The sequence below is a fragment of the Cupressus sempervirens genome, chromosome 7 (genome assembly GCF_028749045.1).
Source record: "Cupressus sempervirens isolate cs-2001-9-10 chromosome 7, ASM2874904v1, whole genome shotgun sequence".
In the NCBI taxonomy this organism is placed as follows: domain Eukaryota; kingdom Viridiplantae; phylum Streptophyta; class Pinopsida; order Cupressales; family Cupressaceae; genus Cupressus; species Cupressus sempervirens.
Genome location: NC_143124.1, coordinates 409,090,636 through 409,100,486, shown reverse-complemented (window position 1 = coordinate 409,100,486; position 9,851 = coordinate 409,090,636). Strand labels below are relative to the sequence as shown.

The following is a 9,851-nucleotide window of genomic DNA, read 5'->3' as shown; positions in this document are numbered from 1 at the left end:
TTCTTTTATATGGTAAACAGACTTATATTCGACATTGATGTTGTATGCATGATATTAAGTCACTATAAGCTTCAATTTAGTTTTAAAAAAAAGTCCCACATCAACCAATAGTAGTTTACAATCTAATACCTCCAAATAATCCAAGATTCCAAACCAACCCAGATTTGGTATTCTCTAAGAACAATACCTAGCAAACATCACATTTAGATTGAGAAAAGAATAACTCTTCAAACTATTCAACTTTGAATATTTTTTATTAAGAAAATAATTACTCTTTAAATTATGTCTTTTATGATGCCTACAAATAGTCCCTTATTTTTTGGCAAATATCAGTGACTCCTATTATATTAGAGCTTTTGTTTTCTCTATCTACTTCAATTTATTTCTTTCCGACCTTCTAGAATTTCGCAAGTTATATATATATGTAACTATTTTAAATTTATTTACCGATGAGACAACACTCCTATTTCTTCTTTTCCATTCCAATATACATCAACTATAAGCTAGATTGTAGATATATCACAACAAATCTAACATTATGAAAAAGATTATATTTATTTCAAGGTATATAATGAATCATATATATTGATGATATTTAAATGTTCTAAATCATATTTATTTCAACATTGACCTATTGAACATAATGATGATAAATGTTTAGGTAAGAACATTATACTTGAGAAGGAAACTCAAGACTAGTAATCTTACCAAATTCTATGTCTTGAAATTCGTTACCAAAACTAGATTTTAAAGATGAGTCTAACATTGATAATAGTCCTTGCTAGTGCCTATCAAAACATTGTTTACTATTGCACCGGTATTGCACCCGTAACTATTAATTGTGTGTCTTATAAGTAGGCAAATAAAGTCAAATTATAGAGCCCATATAAAAATATAGATCCGTGGGCTGAAAGTGATTGTTATATTACAGAATATAACCAAATAAGATGTTTTTTAAATAAGCGTATTTAAGTTTCTATAGCAGTTAGCGGATTACATATTTACTGTGAAGACCTATTCAAACATTCAAACATATTGGAATAAAATTAGAGATCATCAGGGGTTGTTGGTAAGAGAAACCCGCAAGCGGAAAATAAGCAAATACACAAATTATCTACCTTGAGATAACAAGGACAACTCGGATGAGAATGGAGGCTGCTGATAAGAAGCAACTGTCGAAGCTGGTAATGTGCACGGAACATCATTAAGTGTGTCTATTAATCCCTCCAATGCCTTAACCACAATGGACATCGCTGCTCGACTTGTAAAATCCTCTTGAACACACCATGTCCCAACTTTTAACAGTTTCACTGCCTCTTCTTTCCCAATTTCCTCATCTTCAAGTCCTGGAAACACCAAATCTATTAAGCTGCCTTCCTCCACCTTAACTTTTAACATTGAGAATAAGTCGCTTGAAATATCTCTGCTTCGTTTTCCACTAACAATTTCTATCACCATAACTCCAGAGCTAAATACATCTGCCTTCTCTGTGAAATGCATGTTTAGTAACTCGGGAGCCATATAACCAGGTGTCCCTCTCATCATGGTTATCACTTCACTCTGCTCTCTGTTAACCAGCTTTGCCAAGCCAAAATCTGACACTTTGGCATTGAAATTTTGATCCAGGAGAATGTTTTGAGGCTTGATATCAAAATGAATTATCTTGTCTCGGCAATCTTCATGTAAATATGCTAACCCTCTTGCAATATTCACTACTATTTTGTTTCTAGTCTTCCAGTCTAGCAAATGTTGATGCATATTGTTGGAAAATATCCACTTATCCAGAGACGCATTAGGTAGATGCTCGTATACAAGCATTCGATGAGCCTTTTCCGCACAGAATGCCTTCAGTCTTACTAAATTAAGATGATCGACTTTTCCTAAAGTTTCGATTTCTGCCCGGAATTCCCTTTTCCCTCGTCCTGCTCCATCAAGGCGCTTCACTGCTATCTTTGAGCCATCGGCCAAAACGCCTTCGTATACTGAGCCGAATCCTCCGCTTCCCAGCTTCATAGTAAAGCTATTTGTAGCATCCTTTAATTCCTGGAATGTGTAACGCACGGGTAAACCTTCTGGCCAATCTGCCTGATCTTCCTCGTCGTCATCTTCATTCTTTTGTTTCCGATGTCTGCTCTTTTGAGACTTATTTATCCATGCCCACAACAATATTAACAGGGCTATTGCTCCACCCACAGAAGCGCAACTGATAACAACCACTGAGGACTCAAAGCCCTTAGACCATGGCTGGATTTTAATATATGCAGTGGAATTGTAAAACTCCTCCCCTGCATTCATATTTTTCATAGAATAGATATTCGATTCTAGATAGCAATAACCAGTAAAAATGTTAGTTCCGCACCTGAAAAAAGCAGCTTTGCAGGAGCAGTTTTGTAGGCCAAGTGTTTTACATACTTCCCTTGACACCAACCCTGGCGTTGAAGAGTTTTCATACACATAAGTAAAATAGGCAACGTGCTCAAGTTCCAAAAAGTGATGACCTCGGAGCCTACTAGTCTGTGAGCAGGCCAGAGAAACGCGCGGAGCACATCCATAGTTAGGTTTTGTGACATCAATCGGTTTGAAAGCATTACCATCTCCTGGACATCGGCACTGAGCGTTTGCGCAGACACCATAGTCTCCGCATGCTCCTGGGGATTCACACTCTGGCACTGATTTAATGAAAACTGGCGCAATGACAACGCAATATCTTGTGGGCGAGCACGCTAGCAAAATCCCATCTGAACCCACTTTAATGTAAAGGGTGCCGCTGGGTGTTCCTAGGGAAAATACCGGCGATAAACGTCCTTGAGAATAAAATTTGCCGGACTGATTGTTGAACTGGAAATAGATAACTCCACATCTACAGGTTCCCCGGGAAATCTATAATACATTTGAGCTGGTGCAGAGGCTGTAAACATAGCGAAGCCATCGTGAAGCATCGTAGCATAGAACCTACCTCGGCTGGTGTTCTTTGGCGAAATGTTTGCAATTAGCTTCTGTCCCACCTGTAACTTCTGACCTCGCAGTATGGTATTAGTGTGATGATCAAAAGACTGCCAGATAATCCCACCAGGGATGTTGTATAAAACAAGGTTCCCAGATTCTTGCATCTCCATCCTTTGAAAAGCTTGGGTGGATGTATTTGTAGACCACACGATAGCGCCATCTGAGTTGCTTAATACAAGTTCCCCTTTGGAGGTGAGTGTTAGGGCGGCGTTTTCTTGCACCATCTGGTCTCTGTTTGAACTCCACACCATTTTTATATCCAACAGGCCGCCATCGACACTGTCGTAGACAACAAAGAAAGTTGCAAATAGGTAGCCTGTCTCACAAGGGCGAGTGCCATAGCAGAAGAATCCACAACCAAACTGTAAAGTCGTATCATCGTCCGAGGTATTGCTACTCAGAAGCATCGGTCTAACAAGTGAATCGTCTGAAACAAAGGGTGCCATGAACATTAGAGACTGGAGATTATTTCTCCAAGTTCTTCCTCCATAAGCAGCTGTATGAGTAATAGCAAGGCTCTCTGCAAACAGTGAGCAGGATATTAGAAAGATTGGCAACATTAGAGAAAGTAGAGAGAAGAAGAAAGAACAATCCGTTGTTATCATTTTTTGAAGCAGCAGTTCTGTCTAAGAAAGATACCGCAGAAAAATAACAGGCTGGGATGAAAGATGTTTCTGTTGAAATGTGAAGGCCAACAGACACACGTGTTTTTCCCTCCATTTATTTTGTCTCTTCAGCTGATCATTTGTGATCTATAAATGCTGATCGCATGTATTGTAAACTCAATTTATTTTTCATTAATATAATTCCTCTGCTCTTAGTGTGGACGTAGCCACGATTTGTGGTGAACCATGATAAACTCTATGTTTATTCATTTTTGTTGTTCTGTATTTTCTTTCGCATTCTTGGTTGATTTACAATTGGTATCAGAGCCGTAATCGATTTCGGTGACCAAATTCTAAAGTCATGGAGGAAACAAGAGTGCAAAAATTCTCAAGGAAGAATTTCAGTTCGTGGAAGGTACAGATGCGATCACTTTTGGTCAAGCACAATCTTGCAATAGCAATTGAAGGTAAAGCAAATAAGCCTACCGCTATTGCAAATGAAGACTGAACTAAAACTGATGAGAAGGCAATGGCAGGGATTTTTCTTTCGCTATCTCTGAATGTATTGTTCAATGTGAACAATGAAACATCAACAAAGGACATGTGGGACAAACTTCATAGTATGTATCAAATGGTATCTGCTGCAAACAAAATTTTTATCATGAAGAAGCTTTACAAATTGAAGATGAAGGAAGGAACAGTGATGTCAAATCACATAAATGAGTTAAATACTCTTTTATGTCAAGCACACTCCATTGGTATGCCTCAAGATGACGAAAATAAGGCGGTCATCTTGTTATGTTCCTTACCGGATAACTGGGATGGTGTGGTAACAGCAATTAGCACTTTCGTAACCGGCAAAAACAAGCTGGTCTACGATGAGGTAGTCTCTACGTTGCTTAGTGAAGACATGAGAAGAACTAATAAAGAGTCTTCATCTGGTGATGCACTAACAATGGTTAGTACAGAAAATAGAGGCAGAACTCAGCATAGAGGCAGAAATAATAACAACAACCGAAGATCACAATCAGCTAGAAGGTCGCAGTCCTGAGGTAGACAAAATGATTGTTGGTTTTGTGGAAAGGTTGGTCATGTCAAAAAGGACTGCAGAAAGTATAAAAGAACTCAAGAAAAAGTTTTGGACAGCGGAGCAAACATCAATCATGATCCCGATGATGGTGTTTTGGTTCTTGCGTCAAGTGAAACAACTTTGAATTCATGGGTAATTGACTCTGGGGCTTCATTTCATGCATCTTCTTGTAGCAAAGCCTTCACAAACTACAAGGAAGGTAAATTTGGGAATGTTTTTTTGGGTGATAACAAACCTTGTGAAATCGTAGGAAAGGGTGATATTTTATTATCAATTAAAGGAGGTGCTCAATTATTGCTTCAAGATGTGAGGTATGTTCCCAAATTAAAAAGGAATTTGATTTCAGTCAGTCAGTTATATGCTCAAGATTTTCTTACACTCCTCACGGACACATGGAAAATTACCAAGAGTTCCATGATTATTGCCAAAGGGGATAAATTTGGCAATCTATATGTTGTAGAAACTAATGATGAGGTGGGAGCTACGATGACTATTGTGGACAGAGATGCCGCACTTTGGCATCAAAGATTAGGTCACATGAGCAAGAATGGCCTACAGGTTATGCTTAATAGAGAGCATCTTTTGCATCTCCAATCAACAGATTTAGAATTCCGCGAACATTGTCTTCATGGGAAACAAAAATGTGTTAGGTTTTTGAAGCATGGTCATGACAAGAAGACGACACCATTGGAGTTGGTGCATTCAGATGACTTCGTTCCAACAAAGGTAACCTTCCATGGAGGCGCAAATTTCTTTGTTTCCTTTCTTGATGATTGTACTAGAAAGGTTTGGGTTTATATGATGTCTAGAAAGTCTGAAGTTTTCTCCAAATTAAAATTTTTTAAAGCTCTTGTTGAAAATCAGAGTGGGCACAAAATTAAATGTTTAAAATCAGATAATGGAGGTGAATTTTGTTCCTTGGAGTTTGATAACTTTTGTGCAGATCATGGTATTCGACAGGTGAAAGTTGTGCCATACACCCCTCAAGAAAATGGGGTAGTGGAAAGATTAAATCAAACTATACTTGAGAAAGTTTGATGTATGCAATCTAATGCTGGTTTAGGCAAAGAATTCTGGGCACAAGCCTGCAATACGACAATATACTTGATTAATCGAAGTCCTTCATCATGTTTGGACTTTGGAATTCCATGAGGAGGAATGGCTGGGTAGAAGGATTTCCTACTCACATCTTCGAGTGTATGGGTGTCAAGCATTTGTTCATGTTCCTAAAGAAAAAAGGAGCAAGCTGGATTCAAAATCACAAGAATGTATCTTCTTGGGTTATGGTGAAGATCAGTACGAATTTCGATTATGGGATCCTATTGCAAAGAAGATTGTAAGGAGTCGAGATGTGGTTTTTAATGAGACAAAATTTTCGGCACTTCAATCAGCATCACAGGAAAGAATAGTTGAAGAATTAGTCCTATGTCCTGTTTAAATGAGAATAACTCGTTATTCAATCCACAGTCTTAGGCTATGGTGTCTACTCCTACCTCTGTTTTGGCTCCATTTCCTGGTGTTAGCAATGATTCACAATCCTCTTCTCATACTCTGCCATCATCACAATAGACAGAGCATGAAAGAAAGGGAACCTCTAACCATTTTGGGCATTTGGGACAGTTTTCTAGTGAAGTTGCTGCTGTAAGAAGATAGGAAGGGATCAGTGATGGCTTATACAGGAAAACTCATGCTAGGTCGCAGTCCACTCTCCCACATAGCAGGGATGATGCTCTGACTCATGGCGATGAGCAAGGTGCATGCTCTACTCAAAGGTTTAGGGATTCTAGTTTGGAACACTGTGATCTATAGGGGATTGACACCACATATCCATGTCCTCCACTTTGCAATCAATAGTATACTAGTGACAATGTTGTTGGTAAAGAACATAGTTTCTGGGCTGCACAGAAGTCTAAGACTCACATTAGACTCCACGAGTCTGAAGCAAGACACGAGATATCACAAGGAAACACTGATAGTTGGTGTCAAAGCCCCCTTCACCAAACAGCGATAGAAATTCATAGCAATCGGGCAGATGGCCAATTGCAAGGAATGCAGGGTGCAGGAAATATTTTTGGAGATTGGCACGATGCACAATCCACACAGCAAGATGATGTTCCAGTCACAGTAAGAAAAGAAACCTCACATATACACGACATCCTCCCCTTGCGTGAGGCACACAACAATTTGGGTTTTAGACTGACAGAGCACGAGAAGAACAAACAATTTAGAGAACAAACAGCTGTCAGAATGAACAACAACTCTTTCGCATTGATTGTTTCAAATAGTGGAATGTTGGACACCACTTTTGATAGTAACAATGAACTAGGGAGTGGTGGGAGTCAGCAAAAAACTTTGGCTCCTCCTTTACAAGATTCAGTTTTTAAATTACCGCACACCATTCCTTACCAACCAGCTACAAAGCATATAAATGTTTCAGAACATTGTCCACAGTCCTACAGTCATAATGTTGCCAGTGAAGAACATGGCATGAGGATGAACCATGATATTGGTTGTTCAATTGGAGACAAAGGGCAATTGATCAAAATTAATACCAAAAATAATTTGAATGAATAAACTCGACTATCTTCACATGGGAGTGACCATGAATTGCTACAAAACAATTTTGAGGAGAGAAATATTCCAGACTTAAGGTGATCTACAAGGCAGAGGAGGATGCCTGCCAAGTATTCTGATTATGAGTTACTTTACTCCGAGGAGGCAGAGCCTGAGATTTTAATCTCTGATCAAGTAGAGCCGGCTAATTTCATAGATGCTTGCAAAAGTACTGATAAAAATCAATGGATGATTGCAATGGAAGAAGAGATGAACTCTCTTAAAACAAATAAAACATGGGACTTAGTTCCATTTCCACCCAACCGAAAAGCTCTGAAAAATCGTTGGGTATATAAGGTGAAAGAAGAAGATGGCAGAAGAAAGAGGTACCATGCTCGACTTGTCGTCAAAGGTTATGCTTAGAAAAAGGCCTTAGATTTTGAAGAGATTTTCTCACCTGTTGTTCGAATGACTACAATCCAGGCAGTTTTGGGATTGGTAGCCATTTGGTCCATCTTGAGCTTGAACAGCTTGATGTCATGACAACTTTTCTACATGGTGACATCAATGAAGAATTGTACATGGAACAGCCTGAAGGCTTTGTTCAAAAGGGGATAGAACATCTCTATTGTCGGCTGAAGCGGAGTTTGTATGGGCTCAAGCAAGCTCCAAGACAATGGTACGTTAAGTTTGATCGGTTCATGGCTGAACATAACTTCACCCAATGCGAATCAGATCCTTGTGTCTACTACAAAAGACTTCCTAATGGTGAGTTTGTTATTCTATTACTTTATGTTGATGACATGCTAGTTGCTGGTACTTCTCCTCAAATAATACGCCAGCTAAAGAAAGAGTTAGCTTCTCAATTTGCCATGAAAGATTTAGGAGCAGCCAAAAAGATTCTTGGGATGAATATCACTAGGGATAGACAGAAAAAGGTATTGACATTGTCACAAAAATCATATATTGACAAAGTTGTAGAATGGTTTGGCATGGCTGAAGCTAAACACCTTCCTATTCCTCTTGCTTCTCATTTCTGCCTCAGTTCTGAATTGTGTCCCAAAACACAAGATGAGAAGGATTTTATGATTAATGTTCCTTATAAATCAGCGGTTGGTAGCTTAATGTATGCTATGGTTTCTACATGTCCCGACATTGCTCATGCGGTGGGAGTAGTTAGTAGATACATGGGCAATCCCGGGAAACCTCATTGGGAAGAAGTGAAATGGATATTGTGGTATCTCAAGGGTACTTCTGATTATGCATTATGTTTTGGTAGAAATCATACTCAGCTGCAAGGATTCAGTGACTCACATCTTGCTAGAGATCAAGAAAAGTGCAGGTCTACTACTGGTTATGCTTTCACATTTGTTAGGGCTACCATTAGTTGGGCCTCAAGACTGCAACATTGTGTTGCACTTTCTTCTGCTAAAGCCGAATACTTGGCTCTTTCCGAAGGGGCTAGAGAGATGATTTGGTTGCAACGCTTATTCAGCGATTTCCATTGGCAACAAGACTATTATGTTTTATTTCCAGATAGTCAGAGTGCAATTTTTATGGTTCACAATCATTCCTCTCAGCGACGCTCCAAACATATTGACAAGCATGCTCACTATGTTCGTTATGTGGTAGCAGAAGGAAAACTGAAGGTTGCCAAAATTGATACTAAGATCAATCCGGCGGACATGTTGATGAAGGTTGTTGCCAAGGAGAAGTTCGAATGTGCCAGGACTTCTCTTGGCCTTGTTAAAAAGAAGTAAGTCAGCATGTAGAGTAGGGGAATGGATGATCAGCTAGTGTATCTGTTGTCTTTAGGTGAGAGATTTGTTGAATTGTGAAGGCCAACAGACACTTGTGTTTTTCCCTCCATTTATTTTGTCTCTTCAGCTGATCATTTGTGATCTATAAATGCTGATCGCATGTATTGTAAACTCAATTTGTTTTTCATTAATATAATTCCTCTGCTCTCAGTGTGGACGTAGCCATGATTTGTGGTGAACCACGATAAACTCTGTGTTTATGCATTTTTGTTGTTCTATATTTTTTTTCGCATTCTTGGTTGATTTACAGTTTCGATTAAGCTGTAAGGTCAAATTGAAGAAAATCAATTATATTGAGCTGGTTAATCTTCATACAAAATGTATCAAAAGATAAAATAAAAAGTTAAATATAATTTTTATTCAGATTTCTGAAATATTTTAAAAAAATTAGTTGTAAAGTCTATTAAGTTAATATATAATAGGAAACCTAAATACGACCAGAAAACCATAAGTTACAAAGTCACCCAGACAACTGTGAAAAAAAGTAGCATTGCCCAATAAATTTGAATTGCATTTAGTTCATTGCAGTCATGTCAAGTGGATATCAGACTTTAACTTATATTTTCCCCTGAATTAACACGTCCCCACAAAACTCTTTGTTGTTCAAATAAGTTGTTTCTATGGTCAGAAAGCAAGTGAAGTGTGGATAGCTTAAACATCATACATTAAAGGTTGATTCCTAAATTAAAAATGTTAAATAGTTATAATTAACTAGTTTTATCAAACTTAATTTTTTCATTAATATGTGATATGTGTGATGTTTTAGGATGGCCTATT

The 9,851-nt window shown here is 38.3% G+C and overlaps 1 pseudogene; it reads right to left on the bottom strand.

Moving 5' to 3' along the window:
* Positions 1-1,110: 1,110 nt before the first annotated feature.
* On the bottom strand, positions 1,111-4,214 carry LOC149547268 (G-type lectin S-receptor-like serine/threonine-protein kinase SD2-5; annotated as a pseudogene).
* Positions 4,215-9,851: the final 5,637 nt, after the last annotated feature.